General features: G+C 58.2%; 1 protein-coding gene across 1 annotated transcript in view; it reads left to right on the top strand.

The window, feature by feature from the left end:
• LOC144291858 (uncharacterized) overlaps positions 1-1604 on the top strand; it is a 42022-nt gene extending 40418 nt beyond the window's left edge. The window contains exon 7 of the mRNA XM_077861703.1: positions 738-1604. The gene's annotated coding sequence lies outside the window, so the exon portion shown is untranslated. The remainder of the gene's footprint in view (positions 1-737) is intronic.
• The last annotated feature ends 18309 nt before the right edge of the window (positions 1605-19913 follow it).

Here is a 19913-nt window from a genome sequence, read left to right as displayed (position 1 = left end):
CCTGAGTCTCCTCTTTGTTGAATTGTCGTATGAAATGACTGGAACTCATTTCCCAAATAATGAGGGGAAGTTCCATGTGACATACAGAAGCCTGTCTTCTCTTTTCCCATCAATCTGAGAACAGTAAGGCTTTGTGCAAACAGTGACTGATCCTACCTACATCCTTCAACCACGCTAGACAAAGGCTCACATGTGAATGGGACTAAAATTTTTATTCTTGATTGTCGTAAGATACACATAAGTAGACTTTGCCATGAACCATTTTTTAAGCAGATTTTATTGACTTATTTGACAGAGAGAGAGAGAGCACAAGCAGGGGGAGCGGGACAGGGAGAGGGACAAGCAGACTCCCCGCTGAGCAGGGAGCCCAAGGTGGGACGCGATCCCAGGACCCTGAGATCATGGCCGGAGCCGAAGGCAGATGCTTAACCAACTGGGCCACCCGGGCGCCCACCACCAACCATTTTTAAGTGTGCAGTTTCCACTTTACAATTTAGTAGTATTAAGTACATTCTCATGTTGCGCATCATCGCCATCGCCATCCACCCTGAGAACCAACGTCATCCTCCGAGGCCGAAACTGTATCCATCAAACAATCTCCATTCTCCCCACCTCCCACCCCTGGCCAACTTGCTTTCTGACTCTATGAATTTGACAACGCTAGGTACCTCACATAGCGGAATCATACAAGATTTGTTCATTTCTAACCAGCTGCTTTTTTCTTTTTTTTCCTAAAGACTATTTTTCAGTGATCTCTGCCCCCAACGTGGAGCTTGAACTCACAACCCTGAGATCAAGAGTTGCGTGCTCTACTGACTGAGCCAGGCAGGTGCCCCTTAACCAGCTTATTTCACTTGGCATGATGTTCTCAAGGCTTTTCCGTGTCATAGCCTATGCCAGTGTTTGCTTCTTTTTTAGAGCTAAATAATATTACGTTGTGTGTGTATATATATGTGTATATAATTTTTAAAATTCTTTCATCTCACTGAAAGTTTTTGGATGATAAGCTTTTTTAAAATTTTATTTACTTATTCATGAGAGAGAGAGAGAGAGGCAGAGACACAGACAGAGGGAGAAGCGGGCTCCCCGCAGGGATCCCGATGGGGACTGGATCCCGGGACCCCGGGGTCATGCCTTGGGCCGAAGGCAGGCGCTCAACCTCTGAGCCCCCTGGGCGTCCCTGGATGATAATTTTGTAATGCATAGGATTATATCATCCTGCTTTTGGAGCTTGGAAAAGTCACCACCGTTCCACTTGAAAGTTTCCCAACATTTCCAGATTTTGACAGCCTAGAGTTCCTTGGGGCGTTTTATAATTGTCCGCTCTCGCTGCTGTTCTCCCGGGAAGTAAGGCCTCTCAGGGCCAGAGCTGTGGTGCCAACAGGGAGAGCATGAGGTCAGGCCCGTCAGTGGAGCAGGTGATCTTCCTCCGGGAGGTTCTCAGGTCAGTCCTCGTGGAAGGCCCCCTCGTCACTCTTCCCACAACGGCAGTGCCTGCTGCGTGTTGAGTGGACGCAGGTGCGAGCAGCAGCCTGGACTGCTTGGGCCCACGTGACGCCGGAGGGAAGCTGAGCATCTCACGACGCGCAGGGGCGACTGCCACAGACCGAGAAACCACAGGAGATGGCCCGGCACCCTTCGCTGCCCCACCCCACCCCACCGTGTCCTGCCTCCTGGCTTGGCTTGGGGAGCACGTCATAAAGTAGCTCGGGGGGGCCGGGGCGGCTTCTTCGCAGGCCCTGTCCCGGCCGGGAGCCCTCCTGCATCTCCTGCATCTCCTGCTCGGCCTGGTAGGGCCCTACCCCCAGGTTGGCAGGCGCTGCCCCACACAGAGTCGCCTTTCAGACACTTTCACATGTTGTCACAGTTGTCAAAGCAGATGAAAAATAGGGCTGCTGCTGAGTCACAGACTCCTCTGCTGCACACCCTCGCCCCAACACGGGGCCAGAGAACTGAGGCAATTTCTCCAAAGATTTTTTGGAAAGCAGTGACTTTCTGGTATTTCCCAGTCATATTACTTTGGTTTGTCTCCATAAAAGCGTAGGTTGGCTCTAATATTAATCAGCGTTTACAGAACTATTTTTCCCTTATTATTTTCTTCTGGGGTTCTCCTCGCTGTCCATCCCTAATGTCCCCGTAGTGGCAGTGCACTCCAAGAAGTTTCAGATAACAGAAACCAATGGTATAATATAGGATTTTCGGGACATCCACGGGGACCCAGCGGTGCAGCATCTGCCTGCGGCCCAGGGCGTGACCCCCGGGTCCCGGGATCCCGGGATCGAGTCCCACGTCGGGCTCCCTGCAGGGAGCCTGCTTCTCCCTCTGCCTGGGTCTCTCCCTCTCTCCCTCTCTGTGTCTCTCATGAACAAATAAATAAAAATTAAAAAAAAAAGATTTTCTACTTTTTCCCAAGCAGTGAAACAAGTCAGTATGAAATATGAGAAAGTGTAATTTTTCTAGACTTTCATGTCTCTACCAGAGCAGGGAGTTTCCCTCATAAATAAGGTCTCTTTTTCCTTCCAGAGACATTTATTCCATGGCAGCCGCTTAACTACCTCGGGGAATTGATGGAAGTCCATCTCTTTGAGTCATGGTGCGTAACTCAGTGGGAGTCAATTCCACACAGGGTTTCAGTGACGATGATCTCACGATTTTATGCCTCATGTCTACGCTTTAATTTCTGTACTGAGGTCGCTTTCCCTGATGAGCAAAGTCCTGTCTAAGACCAAGTTGATCTTGCATTTTCGTGGGTCCCCTTACCCCTCCAGTTAGACATGAGCCACACCCTTCGTGTTTGGCATGTGGTGCTTGCTGATGAGTTCAGCGAGTCCAAGATGCTCTCCCTTTAGATTGTCACGGCACCTGTCCCTTGACATCCACAAATATAACTGGTAATAGGTGCACGTTAGCCGGAACCTCAGTCAGTGGCACAAGGTTTCTGGAGGAGACGGGCCACAATGGCGAGCCTGTGCCTCCCGGTGGAGGCAAGGAAATAAACGCTTTGATGTCGTGATGCAAGGGTTGGGAAAGGATGAGCTCTCCTGAAGCCCCCCTACTGGAATAGCGAGATGACATCAAAGTGGAGTCTGCGGTCCTAGGCTGTGGGGCCTTGGTGTACTCCAAGCTATTTGTCCTGTGCCAAGACGCTTTTTTAAAATGTTTAGATCGGGGGCTCCTGGGGGGCTCAGTGGTTGGGCGTCTGCCTCTGGCTCAGGGCATGACTCCGGGGCCCTGGGATCGAGTCCTACATCGGGCTCCCCACCTGCTGCTCGTTCTGCCTGGGTCTCTGCCGCTCTCTCTCTCTCTCTCTGTGTCTCTTATGAATAAATAAATAGAATCTTAAAAAAAAAAAGAATACTTGAAATGGAGTCTGAAGAGCGCTGGGCCCTCTGGGCCCGTTGTCCCTCGGTGGAGGGCAGCTCGGGTAGGCACAGGGAGGACCGCGCCGCGTCCTGCGGTGGCCTCGCAGCAGGAAGGCGGCCGCATCCCGATACGGCCTGTCCACAAGGGCCGTAAGATGTGATGACCACGATGGCTGAGGCCAAGATGTGGGTGCATCTCAGCCTCGTTACTTCACTGGCTGGTCCTTACTTGTTCTCTCCGCTCCAGTCCATCAGCAAAGCAGGGCTTGGAGCCAGAACCCCTCCCAGGGTTTGGAGCCAGACGGTGGCACCGTCGCAGGCCCCCCGCGGGCGCTGTACCCTGCACATCCCGGGGGTCCTATGCAATTGCCCGGTGACTCCAGGAGAGCTTAGACTCTATTTAAATTATCTAGTTATTTTCTCCTCTCCCACGATCACCCCTGAAAACCAGCTCTTGTAATTGGAGCCTAAGTCCAGAAGACAACCCTAATAATCTTCTTCTACGTAGCATTCATTGCTCAAAAAGCATCTTTACATGTGCTAGTTCATTTGATCCTCACAAAACACCCTATAATTGTCAGGTAAATAGTATTTCACTTTGCCTTTGAGAAACGGAGAAACTGAGTCAGGAAGTCAAAGTGGAGTATGGCCAGAACTCACATTTTCTGGGCAACTCTTAGATGCCAGACCCACGACACGCGCCCGGGATCCCAGAGCCGGTGAGGGTCCGAGCAAACACCGCGCCGGTTCCCCGGTGGGTCCGAGGTGGGCAGGCGACCGCCTGTCCATCCACCTGAGAAAACTTTGCTTTGCCCATTGGCACCAAAGCCAGGGGCCTTATTCTTCAAATGGCTGAGAAACAGCTGAGGTCAGCCTCCCAAAAGGCGATAAGGTTTCCGCTCCAGCTCATAAGCATTAAAGGACCAACCAGGCAACAATATCCAAAGCAACTTTTACTTTTACTGGGGATGAAGCCTGTTTCTATCTGCTCTTGGCCAGGAGCGTCCGTGCCCTGAGGGGACGCACTAGCCGTGGCTGTACCTCCGGCCTCATCGGCAGGTGCCACGGTGTGCAGGCGGCGCCGTGAGAGCGCGCATCCTGTTCCGCTGCCCACCAGGGCAAAGGGGCTAGAAGGACTTGGAATGAATAATTAATGAAGGGGAAAGAATGGTCTTTTCTTTCTCTTTTTTAAGATTTTATTTATTCCCTTGAGGTGGGGGGAGTGGGAGCGGGGGAGAGGGGAACAGCCCCCACTGAGCAGGGGGCCGACCCGGGGCTCGATCTCTGCACCCCCCGAGGACCCTGGCCCGAGCCGGAGGCAGAGCTCAACCGACTGGGCCCCCCAGTGCCCGGACTTTTCTTCCAAATTTCCCAGATACACTGGCCTTGTTCTTCCCCCGCTGCCCTGGCTTCTCCGTCCTTCCTCTTTCCGTCTCCCACATCAGCTTGACCCGTTCACCCTCGCAGCTGACGCCTTTCTTTGCACTATAGGGCGGCTGTGATGGCAGCAGGCCGCAGACACAGAGTTGGGGTTCCCTGAGGAGATGGCCCGGGACACAGCGACAGCTGTCGTCGTCCCACCACGGACACCTGGAGATGCCTTGCCTCCCACCTATGGACCCAATTCCCAGGCTGGCAAGCAGGAGCCGGCCCTATGCCCACTGACCAAGCCAGGACACGGAGAGCACACGGCACCTAGTACCCCTCCCCGGAAGGACCGCTGCTGGGCACGCTCTGCTCCTTTAGTGACCCGGTTAGTCTACAGCCTTGCTGCTCTGAGGATAGTCCAAGAACCAGCAGCAGCAGCAGCACCAGCTACACCAACAGCACCAGCAGCACCAGGACCAGCATCAGCAGCACAAGCTGTACCAATAGCACCAGGATGACCAGCAGCAGCACCAGCAGCAGCGGGAGCACCATCAGGAGGACCACCAGCACTAGCAGCACCAGTAGCACCAACACCAGCACCACAAGGACCATCAGGACCACCAACGCCTCCAGCACCAGCAACACCATCAGCCCCAGCCCCAGCCCCAGCAGCACCAGCAGCCACAGGCCCAGTACCAGCAGCACCATCACCTCCAGCAGCAGCAGCACGACCACCACCACCACCAGCAGCACCACCATCACCATCTGCAGCACCAACAGAAGCACCACCAGCACCAGCACCACCACCACCAGGAACATGAGGACCAGCAGCACCACCAGTACTACCAGCACCAGCACCAGCACCAGCAGCACCAGCAGCACCAGCCCCAGCCCCAGCCCCAGCAGCACCAGCAAAACCAGCACCAGCAGCACCACCAGTACCACCAGCACCTGCAGCACCACCACCAGCAGCAGCAGCAGCACCAGCCACACCGTCTGCAAGACGCACCAGGACCAGCATCAGCAGCACAAGCTGCACCAATAGCACCAGTACGAACAGTACCAGGACCAGCACCAGCAGCACCAGCAGCACCAGCAGCACCAGCAGCACCACCAGCAGCAGCAGCAGCACAGCCTGCACCAATAGCACCAGTACGACCATCACCAACACCAGCACCAGCACCACGAGCAGCACCAGCATCACCGGAAGCACCAGCACCAGCAATACAAGGACCATCAGGAGCAGCAGCACCACCAGCAGCAGAACCATCATCACCAGCACCAGAGCCACCAGCCCTACCAGCACCAGAGCAGCACCAGAAGCAACAGCTGCAACAGCACCAACACCACCAGCACCAGCATCAGCTGCATCAGCAGCACCAGCACCACCACCACCACTAGCACCAACAGCACCAGCACCAGCTGCACCAGCACCAGGACCAGCATCACCAAAAGCACCAGCACGAACTGCACCAGAACCAGCACAAGCAGACCAGCACCACCAGCATCAGCACCACCAGAAGCAGCACCAGCAGCACCAGCAGCAGCATCACCACAACCACAAAATCAAAAACAACAGCACCAGCAGCACCAGCACCATCACCAGAAGGATTGTCAGACCAGGAGCACCGACAGCACCAGAAACAACAGCATCCCCAGCCCCAGCACCAGCAGGACCATCATCAGCAGCAGCAGCACGACCACCACGACGACCACCAGCACCAATATCACCAGCTGCAGCACCAGCAGCACCACCAGCACTACCTCCAAGAGCAGCGGTAGCAGCATGACCCCCACTCCACCACCAGCAGCAGAACCGGCACAACACAACTACCACCAGCACCAGCACCACTACCAGGAGCAGCTGCACCAACAGCACCAGCAGCACCAGCGGTATCAGCAGCCCCATCACCAGAACCACCAGCTGCATCAGCAACACCAGCACCAGAACCACCAGCACCAGTTACACCAACAGCACCAGCAGCACCAGGACCAGCACCAGCAGCATAAGATGCTCCAATAGCACCAGGACGACCAGCACCAGCACCAGCACCGGCACCACGAACAGCAACAGCATGACCAGCAGCAGCAGCACCAGCACTACAAGAACCATCAGGAACAGCAGCACTTCCAAAACCAAAACACCAGCAGCCTCTGCCCCAGCACCAGCAGCACCATCAGCAGCAGCACTGGCAGCACCAGCACCAACAGCACCACCAGCACCAGGAGCACCGGCAGCAGCGGCCAAGGAAGCAGCAGCACCACCAGCAGCACCACCAGCAGCTCCAGCAGGACCATCACCAGCACCACCAGGACCATCTACAGCACCAACAGCACCACCACCAGCTGCATCAGCAGCACCAGCACCAGCACCAGCAGCACCAGCTACACCAACAGCACCAGCAGCACCAGGACCAGAAGCAGCAGCACAAGCTGCACCAATAGCACCAGTACGACCAGCACCAGCACCAGCACCAGCACCAGTACCACAGGCAGCACCAGCAGCACTGGCAGCTCCAACACCAACAGCACCACCCGCAGCAGCAGCAGCTTCAACAGCACCAGGAAGAACACCAGCTGCACCACTAGCAGTAGCACGACCAGCACCAGCACCAACACCAGCACCAGGATCAATACCAGCATCACGACAGCAACAGCACCAGCACCACAACGACCATCAGGACCAGCAGCACCAGGAAGAACACCAGCTGCACCACCAGCAGCAGCACCACCAGCACCAGCACCAGCACCACCAGCACCACTACGACAAAAAGCACCACCAGCACAACGAGCACCAGCAGCACCACTGGACCAGAACCAACACCATAAGCAGCAGCACCAGCAGCTCCAGCACCAGCACCAACACCACCAGCACCAGCACCAGCTGCATCAATGGATCCAGCACCAGCACCACCAGCCCCATTATCACCAACAGCACCAGCAGCTCCAGCACCAGCAGCAACATCAGCAGCAGCAGCCGCCGCGGCAGCAGCAGCATCACAAGCAGCACCACCAGCTCTAGCACCACCAGCACCTGCTCAGCAGCACTAGCATCACCCTCACCAGCACCACCAGCACCACCACCTGCTGCATCAGCAGCACCAGCACCAGCACCAGCAGCCCCAGCTACACCTACAGCACCAGGAGCACCAGGACCAGCATCAGCAGCACAAGCTGCACCAATAGCACCAGTACGACCAGCACCAGCATCAGCACCAGCACCAGGAGCATCACCAGCTACACCAGCAGCACCAGCACCAGCACCACAAGGACCATCAGGACGACCACCACCAGCAGCACCAGCAACAGCAGCAGCAGCAGCTGCAGCCCCAGCCCCAGCAGTAAGATGAGCACCAGCACAACTAACACCACCAGCACCACCAGCATCACCCTGGCCACCACCACCAACACCACCAGCATTAGACCCAGCAGCACCAGCTGCACCAACAGCACCAGCAGCACCAGCACCACCACCATCATCACCAGCACCTTTAGCACCAACAGCACCAGCAGCACCAGCAGCTCCAGCCCCAGCCCCAGCAGCACCAGCAGCTCCAGCCCCAGCCCCAGCAGCACCATCACCACCACCAGCAGCAGCAGCAGCACGACCACCACCAACACCAGCAGGACCATTACACCACCTGCAGCACCACCAGCACCACCAGCACTCCCAGCCGCAGCAACACCACCAGCACAACTGGTGCCAACAGCACCAGCAGCCCCATCACCAGCAGCAGCAGCAGCAGCAGCAGCAGCACGACCACCACTAACACCAGCAGCACCATTAACACCACCTGCAGCACCAGCAGCACCACCAGCACTACCACCAGCAGCAGCACCACCAGCACAACTAGCACCAACAGTAGCAGCAGCAGCAGCAGCAGCAGCACCAGCAGCAGCACCAGCATGACCAGCACCAGCACCAGCACCAGCAGCACTAATAGCACCGGCATGACCAGCACTGGCACCAGCACCAGTACAATCAGCACCAGCAGCACCAGCACCACCAGCACCGCAACCACCAACACCAGCACAAGCAGCATCAGCTGCACCAGCACCAGCAGCACCAGCAGCACCATTAACAGCATCCCCAGAACTAGCAACACCGCAGCACCAACACCAGCAGCACCAGCACCACCAGCCTCAGCACCAGCAGCTGCAGCAGCACCAGCACGAGCACAGGACCACCACCACCACCAGGAGCAACAGCACCAGCACCACCAGCACCACCGGCACAAGCACCAGCACCAGTACCAGCAGCGCCAGCTGCACCAGCACCAGCACCAGCACCAGCACCAGCAGAACCAATAGCACCATCACGACCAGCACCAGCAGCACTAGCAGCACCAATAGCATCAGTAGGACGGGCACCTGCCTCCGGAACAACACAATCAGCACAGAGGCACCAGCACCACCAGAACCAACACCAGCAACACTAACAGCAGCAGCAGCAAGAGGAGCAGCACCAGCACCACCAGCACCATTAGCACCACCAGCAGCAGCAGCAACCCCAGGATCACCAGCACCAGCACCAGCAGTACCCATAGCTCCAACACGACCAGCTCCTGCACCAGCACCAGCACAATCAGCACCAGCATCAACAGCAGTAGCAGCACCAGCACCACCAACACCAGCAGCATCAGCACCAGCATAGCAGCACCAGGAAGACCAGTACTAGCAGCACCATCAGCATCAGCACCAGCACCAGCAGCCATGGCAGAAGCAGTGCCACCAGGAGCACCACCAGCTCTAGCACCACCAGCACCAGCACCAGCAACACCAGCACCACCACCTGCTGTATCAGCAGCACCAGCACCAGCACCAGCAGCACCAGCTACACCAACAGCACCAGCAGCACCAGCACCAGCACCAGCACCACGAGCAGCACCAGAAACACCGGCAGCACCAGCACTAGCACTGCAAGGATCATCAGGACCTCCAGCACCAGCTCCAGCTCCACCAGCACAACTAGCACCAAAAATAGCAGCAGCAGCAGCGCCAGCAGCACCAGCAATACCAGCACCAGCACCAGCAGCACCAATAGCACCAGCATGACCAGCACTGGCACCAGCACCAGCACAGTCAGCACCAGCAGCACCAGCAGTACCAGCACCAGCACCACCAACACCAGCACAAGCAGCTTCAGCTGCACCAGCACCAGCAGCACCAGCAGCACCAGCAGCACCATTAACAGCACCCCCAGCACTCACAACACCGCAGCACCAGTACCAGCACCACCAGGACCACCAGCTCCAGCAGCACATCCAGCTAAAGCAGCAGCAGCACCTAAAGCAGCATCACGACCAGTACCAACACCAGCACCACCAGCACCACCAGCCCCAGCCCCAGCAGCAGCAGCAGCAGCAGCAGCAGCAGCACCAGCACCACCACCAGCAGCACTATCACCTCCAGCATCAGGAGCAGCACGACGACCACAAGCACCACCAACACCACCATCACCAGCTGTGGTACCAGCAGCACCACCAGCTCTACCACCACCAGCAGCGACAGCAGCACGTCCACCAGCACCACCACCAGCACCACCGTCAGCATTGCAGCACCAGCAGCACTGGCAGCACCAACACCAACAGCACCACCCGCAGCAGCAGCAGCTTCAGCAGCACCAGGAAGAACACCAGCTGCACCACTAGCAGTAGCACGACCAGCACCAGCACCAACACCAGCACCAAGATCAACACCAGCATCACGACAGCAACAGCACCAGCACCACAACGACCATCAGGACCAGCAGCACTTCCAGCACCAGCACCAATACCAGCAGCAGCAGCAGCAGCAGCAGCAGCAGCAGCAGTAGCTGCAGCCCCAGCATGAGCAGCACAAGTACCAGCAACACCAGCACCAACAGCACAAGCAGCACAAGCAGCAACATCACTATCAGCTGCACCCCCAGCACCAGCTGCACGAGCATGAGTCAAGCAACACCACCAGCACCAGCACCACCAGCAGCACTAGCAGCATCTCCACCAGCAGCAGCGGCAGCACCAGCACCAGCACCAGCACCACCAGCAGCTCGAGGCCCAGAACCTGCAGCACCAGCACCAGCACCAGAACCAGCACCACCACTACCACACTAAGCACCACCAGCACCACCAGCACCAGCAGCACCACTGGACCAGCACCAACACCACAAGCAGCAGCACCAGCAGCTCCAGCACCAGCACCAACACCACCAGCATCAGCACCAGCTGCATCAGCAGCACCAGCAACACCACCACCACTAGCACCAACAGCATCAGCGGCTCCAGCACCAGCACCACCACCCCCATTAACACCAACAGGACCAGCAGTTCCAGCACCAGCACCACCACCTGCTGCATCAGCAGCACCAGCACCAGCACCAGCAGCCCCAGCTACACCTACAGCACCAAGAGCACCAGGACCAGCATCAGCAGCAGAAGCTGCAACAATAGCACCAGTGCGACCAGCACCAGCACCAGCACCAGCACCACGAGCAGCACCAGCAATACCAGCAGCACCAGCACTAGCACCACAAGGACCATCAGGACCACCTCCACCAGCAGCACCAGCAACAGCATCAGCAGCAGCAGCTGAAGCTCCAGCACTAGCAGTATGAGCACCAGCACAACTAACACCACCAGCAACACCAGCATCACCCTGGCCACCACCACCACCACGACCAGCATTAGACCCAGCAGAACCAGCTGCACCAACAGCACCGACAGCCTCAACACCACCAGAACCAGCACCACCTGCCCCACCAGCATTAGCACCAGCAGCACCAGGTGCACCAACAACACCAGCAGCACCAGCACCACCACCATCATCACCAGCACCTTTAAGACCAACAGCACCAGCAGCAGCAGCAGCAGCAACACCACCAGCAGCAACAACACCACCAGCGCATCAGCACCAGCACCAGCAGCTACAGACCATAACCATCATCACCAGCACCTCTAGCACCAGCATCACTAGCAGCACTATCACCAGCACCACCAGAACCAGCAGCACCCGAAGCAACAGCAGTACCAGTAATGCACCACCAGGACCAAGACAAGCAGCCCTTTTAGCAACAGCACCAGCACGAGCAGCACCAGCAGCACCAGCACCACCAACACCAGCACCAGCAGCACCAGCAGCACCAGCACCACCAACACCAGCACCAGCAGCACCAGCAGCTTCAGCACCAGCACCAGCACCACCAGCACCACTAGCACAAACAGCACCAGCAGCAGCAACACCAGCACAGCAGCACCACTGCTCCAGCACCAGCACCAGCACCAGCAGCACCAGCATCACCAATAGAATCAGCACGACCAGGAGCAGCACCAGCACCACCAACACCAGCACCAGCAGCACCAGCACCTTCAGCACCAGCACCAGCACCACCAGCACCACTAGCACAAACAGCACCAGCAGCAGCAACACCAGCACAGCAGCACCACTGCTCCAGCACCAGCACCAGCAGCACCAGCAGCACCAGCAGCACCAATAGAATCAGCACGACCAGGAGCAGCACCAGCAGCACCACCAGTATTACCTCCAGAAGCACCAGCTGCACCAACAGCAGCAGCAGCACCAGCACCACCACCATCATCACCAGCACCTATAGCAGCAACAAAACCAGCAGCACCAGCAGATTCAGCATCGCCACCATCAGCACCACCATAATCACGGGCACCACCACCAACACCACCATCGGCTGCATCACCAGCACCATCACAACAGCACCATCACCTGTTACACCAATAGCACCAGCAGCACCAGGACCAGCACCAGCAGCACAAGCTGTACCAATAGCACCAGCAACACCAGGAGCAGGACAAGAAGCACAAGCTGCACCGTAGCACCAGCAGCACCAGGACCATCAGGACCAACAGCACTTCCAGCACCACCAGCACCTCTAGCACCAGCATCAACAGCAGCACCAGAAGCTCCAGCACCAGCACCAGCAACACCACCATAACCACCAGCATCAGCAGCACAAGCTGCACCAAGAGCACCACCACCACCACCACCACCACCACCAGCACCAGCACCAGCAGCACCACTGCACCAGCACCAACACCACAAGCAGCAGCACCAGAAGCTCCAGCACCAGCCGCAACACCACTAGCACCAGCACCAGCACCAGCTGCATCAGCAGCACCAGCCCCACCACCACCACTAGCACCAACAGCATCAGCGGCTCCAGCACCAGCACCACCAGCCCCATTATCACCAACAACACCAGCAGCACCAGAACAAGCAGCAACATCAGCAGCAGCAGCAGCCGGGGCAGCAGCAGCATCACCAGCAGCACCACCAGCTCTAGCACCACCAGCACCAGCTCAGCAGCACTAACATCACATCACCAGCACCACCAGCACCACCACCTGCTGCATCAGCAGCACCAGCACCAGCAGCACCAGCTACACCAACAGCACCAGCAGCACTAGGACCAGCACCAGCCTCACAAGCTCCACCAATAGCACCAGTAGGACCAGCACCAGCACCAGAACAAGCACCATAATCTGCACCAGCATCACCGGCAGCAAGAGAACCAGCAGTACAAGGACCATAAGGACCAGCAGCATCAGCGGCTCCAGCACCAGCACCACCACCCCCATTAACACCAACAGGACCAGCAGTCCTGCACCAGCACCAGCACCACCAACAGTAGCAGCTTCAGCGGCAGGACCAGCACCAGCAGCACCAGCTACACCAACAGCACCAGTAGCACCCGGACAACCACCAACAGCACAAGCTGCTCCAATAGCACAACTACGACCAGCACCAGCACCAGCACCACGAGCAGCACCAGCAACACCGGCAGCACCAGCACTAGCACTACAAGGACCATCAGGACCTCCAGCACAAGCACCACCACCACCTGCAGCACCAGCAGCCCCCGCCCCAGCCCCAGCAGCACCAGCAGCTCCAGCCCCATCGCCAGCAGCACTATCACCAGCAGCAGCACGACCACCTCCACCACCAGCAGCACAACCATCACCACATGCAGCACAAGCTGCACCACCAGCACACCAACCAGCACCTGCACCACCAGCAGCACCAGCATCACAGGCAGCACCAGCACCAGCACTACAAGGACCATCAGGACCAGCAGTACTTCCAGCACCAGTACTAGTGCCACCAGCACCACCAGCACCAGCAGCACAAGAGGCAACAGTAGTAGCAGCTGCAGCCCCAGCATCAGCTGAACGAGCATGAGCACAAGCAAAACCACCAGCACCAGCGGCACCAGCAGCACCAGCAGCATCAGGAGCATCAGGAGCATCAGGAGCACCAGCAGCAACACCCGCAGCAGCAACAGCACAATTAGCACCAGCAGCACCAGCAGAAGCACCACCAATACCAGCAACAAAACCACCAGCACCACTAACACAAAAAGCACCAGCAGCAGCACCACCAGCGCCAGTAGCACCACTGCACCAGCACCAGCACCACAGCAGCAACCCCAGCAGCATCAGCACCAGCTAAAAACCACCAGCACCAGCACCAGCTGCATCAGCAGCACCGGCAGCACCACCACCACCACCAATAGCACCACCAGCATCAGCGGCACCAGCACCAGCACCACCAGCAGCACTGGCACCAACAGCACCACCAGCTCTAGCACCACCAGCACCAGTTCAGCAGCACTAGCATCACCATCACCAGCACTCCCAGCACCACCACCTGCTGCATCAGCAGCACCAGCACCAACACCACCAGCACAAGCTACACCAACAGCACCAGCAGCACCAGGCCCAGCACCAGCAGCACCACCAGCACTAGCACCACCAGCACCAGAACAGCAGCACTAGCATCACCATCACCAGCACCACCAGCACCACCACCTGCTGCATCAGCAGCACCAGCACCATCACCACCAGCACCAGCTACACCAACAGCACCAGCAGCACCAGCAGCACCATCACTAGTATCACCACCAGCTGCATCAGCAGTAGCAGCCCCAGCACCAGCAGCACCAGCTGCACCAACAGCACTGGCAGCACCTGGAAACCACCAACAGCACAAGATGCTCCAATAACACAAGTAAAACCAGCACCAGTACCAGCACCAGCACCACGAGCAGCACCAGCATCACAGGCAGCACCAGCACCAGCATTACAGGGACCATCAGGACTAGCAGCACCTCCACGACCAGCAACACCAGCAGCCCCAGCACCAGCACCAGCGCCACCTTCAGGACCTGCAGCACCAGCAGCAGCAGCAGGACTACCACCAGCAGCACTGGCAGCACCAGCACCAACAGCATCACCAGCAGCAGCAGCAGCAGCACCAGCTCTATCACCACCAGCACCAGGACCAGCAGCACGAGAACCACCATCACCAGCACCACCAGCACCAGCAACACCCGACAGCAGCAGCACCAGCACCAGCACCACCCGGTACGTCAGGACCAGCAGCACTTCCAGCTCCAGCACCACCAGCAGCAGCACCAGCAGCAGCAGGAGCACCAGCAGGAGGACCACCAGCTCTAGCAGCACCAGTAGCACCAGCACCAGCACCACAAGGACCATCAGGACCACCAACGCCTCCAGCACCAGCAACACCATCAGCCCCAGCCCCAGCCCCAGCAGCACCAGCAGCCACAGGCCCAGTACCAGCAGCACCATCACCAGCAGCACCATCACCAGCAGCAGCAGCAGCAGCAGCAGGAGCAGCAGCAGCAGCAAGACCACCACCACCACCACCAGCACAACTATCACTTCCTGCAGCAACAGCATGACCAGCAGCACTACCAGCAGCAGCACCAGCAGCACCAGCAGCACCATCAGGAGGACATCCAGCACTAGCAGCACCAGTAGCACCAGGAGTAGCACCACAAAGACCATCAGGACCACCAACGCCTCCAGCACCAGCAAAAACAGCAGCCCCAGCCCCAGGACCAGCAGTACCAGCAGCCCCGGCCCCAGTACCAACAGGACCAGCACCGGCTGCATCAGCAGCACCAGCACCGGCTGCACCAATAGCAACAGTATGACCAGCACCAACAACAGCACCACCAGCACGACTAGCACCAACAGACCCAGCAACAAGATCACCAGCACAAACCACACCAGTACCACCAGCACCAACATCACCATCAGCACCAGGAGCTCCAGCACCCGCACCAGCAGCACCACCATAAAAACGGGCACCAGCAGCACATTCAGCCAGAGCAGCACCGGCACAACACTACCATCACCAGCACCAGCACCACTACCAGAAGCAGCAGCACCGGCAGCACCAGCAGCACCATCACCAGCACCACCAGCACAACCACCAGCTCCTTCAGCAGCCTCAGCATCAGCACTAGCAACACCCCTAGGAGCAACAAGACCATCACCTGCGCCAGCACCAGCACAATCGGCACCATCAACACGAGCAGCACCAGTACCAGCACCTCCAACAGCAGCAGCAGCAGCAGCAGCACCGTCACCAGCACCACCAGCGCCAGCAGCACCCAAACCACCAGCAGCACCAGTAACGACACCACCAGGACAAACAAGACCAGCAGCCCTTTTAGCACCAGCACACGCATGAGCACCACCAGCAGCAGCACCAGCAGCTCCATCAGAAGCATCACCAGTACGACCGTCACCAGCACCAGCACCAAGAGCAGCTCCAGCACCAGCACCATCATCACCAGCACATTTACCACCAACAGCACCAGCTGTACCAGAGCTCCAGACCAGCACCATCAGCACCACCATAACCAAGGGCACCAGCACCACATCCAGCCGCAGCAGCAGCACCGGCACACACCACCAGCACCAGCACCAGCACCAGCACCAATTGCAGAAGCAGCAGCACCAGCAGCACCAGCAGCACCATCTCCAGCACCACCAGCAACACCACTTGCTTCATCAGCCGCACAGGACCAGCACCAGCAGCACAAGCTGCACCAATAGGACCAGTACGACCAGTACCAGCATCAGCAACACCAGCACCAGCAGCAACAGCAGCACCAGCAGTACCAGCAGCAGCACAACCTGCACCAATAGCAACAGTACGACCATCACCACACCATCACCAGCACCACGAGCAGCACCAACACCACCGACAGAGCAGAACCAGGATCACAAGGACCATCAGGACCAACAGCACCACCAACAGCAAACCACCATCACCAGCAGTACCAGCACCAGCAGCAGCATCACCAGCAGCGCCGGCATCAGGATGACCACAACCACCACCACCAGCACCACCAGTACCAGCACCACCAGCACAGGCACTAGCAGCAGCAGCCTGAGCACCACCAGCAGCAGCACCAGCAGCTCCATCAGAAGCATCACCACCAACCCCTCAACAACAGCACCAGCTGCACCAGCACCAGCACCTCCAGCTCCAACATTACCTGCAGCACCAGAAGCTCCAACCTCAACACCAGCAGCACCATCATTACCACGGGCTTCGGAGGCACATTCAGCCACAGCAGTAGCACCGGCACAAAATCACCATCACCAATAGCACAAGTACTACCAGTACCAGCACAAACACCACCAGCACCACAAGCACCAGCAGCACCAGAAGCATGAGCAGCACAAACTGCACCAATAGCACCAGTACGACCAGCACCAGCACCAGCACCAAGAGCAGCACCAGCACCACCACCATCATCACCAGCACATTTACCACCAACAGCACCAGCTGTACCAGCAGCTCTAGACCAGGACCTTCAGCACCACCATAACCAAGGGCACGAGCAGCACATCCAGCCGAGCAGCAGTACAGGCACAACACCACCAGCACCAGCACCAGCACCAATTGCAGAAGCAGCAGCACCAGCAGCACCAGCAGCACCAGCAGCACCATTATCAGTACCACCAGCACCACCACTTGCTTCATCAGCCACACTGGACAAGCACCAGCAGCACAAGCTGCACCAATATCACCAGTACGACCAGTACCAGCACCAGCAACACCAGCACCAGGAGCAACAGCAGCACCAGCACCACCAGCGGCAGCACAAGCTGCACAAATAGCACCAGTACGACCATCACCCGCACCAGCACCAGCACCATGAGCAGCACCAGCACCACCGGCAGCAGCAGCACCACCAGAACCACCAGTATTACCTCCAGAAGCACCAGCTGCACCAACAGCAGCAGCAGCACCAGCACCACCATCATCACCAGCACCTATAGCAGCAACAAAACCAGCAGCATCAGCAGATTCAGCATCGCCACCATAAGCACCACCATAATCACGGGCACCACCACCAGCACCACCATCGGCTGCATCAGCAGCACCAGCACCAGCACCATCACAAGTGGCACCTGTTACACCAACAGCACCAGCAGCACCAGGACCAGCACCAGCAGCACAAGCTGTACCAATAGCACCAGCAACACCAGGACCAGGACAAGAAGCACAAGCTGCACCGTAGCACCAGCAGCACCAGTACCATCACCACCAGGACCATCAGGACCAACAGCACTTCCAGCACCACCAGCAACATCACCAGCACCTCTAGCACCAGCATCAACAGCAGCACCAGCAGCTCCAGCACCAGCACCAGCAACACCACCATAACCACCAGCATCAGCAGCACAAGCTGCACCAAGAGCACCACCACCACCACCACCACCAGCACCACCAGCACCAGCAGCACCGCTGCACCAGCACCAAGACCACAAGCAGCAGCACCAGAAGCTCCAGCACCAGCCGCAACACCACCAGCACCAGCACCAGCACCAGCTGTATCAGCAGCACCAGCCCCACCACCACCACTAGCACCAACAGCATCAGCGGCTCCAGCACCAGCGCCACCAGCCCCATTATCACCAGCAGCACCAGCAGCACCAGCACCAGCAGCAACATCAGCAGCAGCAGCAGAAGCTGGGGCAGCAGCAGCATCACCAGCAGCACCACCAGCTCTAGCACCACCAGCACCAGCTCAGCAGCACTAACATCACATCACCAGCACCACCAGCACCACCACCTGCTGCATCAGCAGCACCAGCACCAGCAGTACCAGCTACACCAACAGCACCAGCAGCACTAGGACCAGCACCAGCCTCACAAGCTCCACCAATAGCACCAGTAGGACCAGCACCAGCACCAGAACAAGCACCATAATCCACACCAGCATCACCGGCAGCAAGAGAACCAGCACTACAAGGACCATAAGGACCAGCAGCACTTCCTGCACCGGCACCAGCACCACCAACAGTAGCAGCAGCAGCGGCAGGCCCAAGCACCAGCAGCAGGAGCACCAGCACAACCTGCACCACCAGCAGCACCAGCAGCAGCAGCAGCAGCAGCAGCAGTAGCACTAACACCACCACCACCACCAGCAGCACCAGCACCAGCAGCACCACTGCACCAGCACCGTCACCACAAGCAGCAGCTGCAGCAACTTCAGCAAAGTATCACCACCACCACCAACCACAGCACCAGCAGCACCAGCACCAACACCAGCAGCACCAGCAGCACCATCCCCAGCACCACTAGTATCACCACCAGCTGCAGCAGCAGCAGCAGCAGCAGCAGGAGCAGCAGCAGCACCAGCTACACCAATAGCTCCAGCAGCACCCAGAGAACCACCAACAGCACAAGCTGCTCCAATAGCACAACTACGACCAGCACCAGCACCAGCACCACGAGCAGCACCAGCAACACCGGCAGCACCAGCACTAGCACTACAAGGACCATCAGGACCTCCAGCACAAGCACCACCACCACCTGCAGCACCAGCAGCCCCCGCCCCAGCCCCAGCAGCACCAGCAGCTCCAGCCCCATCGCCAGCAGCACTATCACCAGCAGCAGCACGACCACCTCCACCACCAGCAGCACAACCATCACCACATGCAGCACAAGCTGCACCACCAGCACACCAACCAGCACCTGCACCACAAGCAGCACCAGCATCACAGGCAGCACCAGCACCAGCACTACAAGGACCATCAGGACCGGCAGTACTTCCAGCACCAGTACCAGTACCACCAGCATCAGCAGCACCAGCAGCACAAGCAGCAACAGCAGTAGCAGCTGCAGCTCCAGCATCAGCTGAACGAGCATGAGCACAAGCAACACCAGCAGCACCAGCAGCACCAGCAGCAGCACCAGCAGCAGCACCACCTGCTGCATCAGCAGCACCAGCACCAGCACCAGCACCACTAGCACCAGCTACACCACCAGCACCAGCAGCACCAGCACCTGCACCACCCTCACCCCTACCACTAAAAGCACCAGCAGCAGCACCACCACCAC

This window comes from Canis aureus, chromosome 20 (assembly GCF_053574225.1).
Source record: "Canis aureus isolate CA01 chromosome 20, VMU_Caureus_v.1.0, whole genome shotgun sequence".
NCBI classification, from domain to species: domain Eukaryota; kingdom Metazoa; phylum Chordata; class Mammalia; order Carnivora; family Canidae; genus Canis; species Canis aureus.
The sequence above is the reverse complement of the archived record's forward strand: the minus strand, read 5'-3'. Positions and strand labels throughout refer to the sequence as shown.